The following is a 2,089-nucleotide window of genomic DNA, read 5'->3' as shown; positions in this document are numbered from 1 at the left end:
GGGCAGTAATGATAGGTCCCTTTTTGTAAGCACTCCACAGCCTCAGTAATAGTGTCAGGCCTTGGGACCTTCCCTTGAGCTGAATTCCACTTTGGGCCTGTTGCTGGACCTTGTTTTTCTCAGGCTCCTTTCCATTTCCATCTCTGCAGTTCTTTCAGACAGGAAGAATTATGTGTCAGAGTTTGACTGTGGGTTAGTAATTGAAGTCTCATCCTAACAGAAGTAGCAATGTTGTTTGCTCTTTAGTTTATATAATAAAAAATAAATTGTATCATGTAACATAAATGTTACCTTAGAATGCCATTGGAAAGATAATCCATTATTTTAAATAGCATGAGTGTTTGATTTGGAATATATATGTATTTTTTTATTTACTGTGGCTTGCAAATTGCTGTTTGCTCTCATTTTAACTGACCTAGTTCATTCAATTTTCATTATTTAATTTCTTTTAATTTATTAAAAATTATTTAATTTTTTAAATATATATATATCCCCACCCAATATATATATTCCCTCTAAGGTCAGAAAGGAGTGTTGAATCCCCTCAAGTTAGAATTGTAAATCTTAAAAAGGGATTTTAGGAAGTGAACTTGGAATGTCTGAAAGAGTGGGAAGCATCTTAATTGTTCATGTATCTCTCCAGCATCACCTTATTCATTTAATATCTTATACAAAAAAGAGAAGACTTTGCAATGTCTTGTCTAGAAATTGACATAGAAATGAAAAAAAATGGTAGGAAACATCAATCATGTCAGTTACTTATTTTAAAAGGAGGTTCTATTTATGGCTTTCACAAGATCCCTAAGTGTAAATGCTTCCAATAATGGTATTTTCAAGCTATCAACATAATTGAAGTCACGGTAGTAGGAAACAGCACAGTCAGATCATGCAATCAACATCAAGTCAGGTTTTGTATCTCACTAATATTGTCAAAGTATACTGGGTTTAAGAACATATATACATAGCAAAGCATGTTTGTCACTGGAAAGAACAAAAAGAATCTTGGTGAAGAATCTTGTGAAAAAAAAAAGGCACTCGCAAATATTTACTTTTTTTTTTTTTGAGGAAGTTTGTATGGAATAGCAATTTTACGGTAACTGAAAATCAGCCTTTCATTGGGAAGTACAAACTTGGATTTTCAATTCACTTAGTCCATCCGTTATATTCCCTTACAGTTTCCATGTGCCATTAGTCCATATATGATTTATCCAGTGATCTTTCACTAATCACAGTGATCACATTCTTTTAGCTCATATGTGAGACATTAAATATTTTTGTTTGTTTATTAATTCTTTCCAGTTTGTTAAAAAAACAAACTATAGACTGAACTCAAGCCCTTTGAATGATAGTATTCAGTTAGAAGTACATAAATAAACCTGGAAGCTTGAGGTAATATCATTGAGTGAAACTATAAGAAGATTCTCCTTAAAATGGGATTAATAAGACACTATCTTAAATAAAAAATAAGCTAGCCATAAAGTAAGCTTTAATTCAGCAAGGACCCTTGTATAAATAATTGTACTCTGGCACACTTGCAATTGTAATTCCTTTTCTATCAGGTTGAATATCTACATTTTTATATCCTTAACAGATTACTTGCTTGTCTTCAATTTACTAAGACATCTTAGTAAATTTAGTTATGAAATTACTTACCCGCACTTCCTCAGTAAAATGAAATTTGTTTTCTATTGTCTTTATTTTGTTACAAAAAGTTTCTCACTTTCTGTAACTTAAGGATTAAATGTGTCCATGTTTACAAATACTTCATTGTTAATTGCTTACTATCAAATTAGACATGTAAAATGTCCTGAATGATGGATGAATATCATGTAGAGGTCAGAGACAAGATGGTCACATATCTTGGGATAATTCCTGGTTACAATGATGTCTTAAGTCCCATGAATGTGATAGAGTGAGGAGTAGCAGAAGTTTCACAGACAGTAGATTTGGTATATTCCTGGGCAGTCTGGAATGTTAGAGGGCCTTGATTACTTCTTTTTCTCTTTCTCTTTCTCTTTCTCTTTCTCTTTCTCTTTCTCTTTCTCTTTCTCTTTCTCTTTCTCTTTCTCTTTCTTTTTCTCTTTCTCTT

This window comes from Mus pahari, chromosome 2 (assembly GCF_900095145.1).
Source record: "Mus pahari chromosome 2, PAHARI_EIJ_v1.1, whole genome shotgun sequence".
Classification (NCBI taxonomy): Eukaryota; Metazoa; Chordata; class Mammalia; order Rodentia; family Muridae; genus Mus; species Mus pahari.
Note: the sequence above shows the minus strand (reverse complement) of the source record.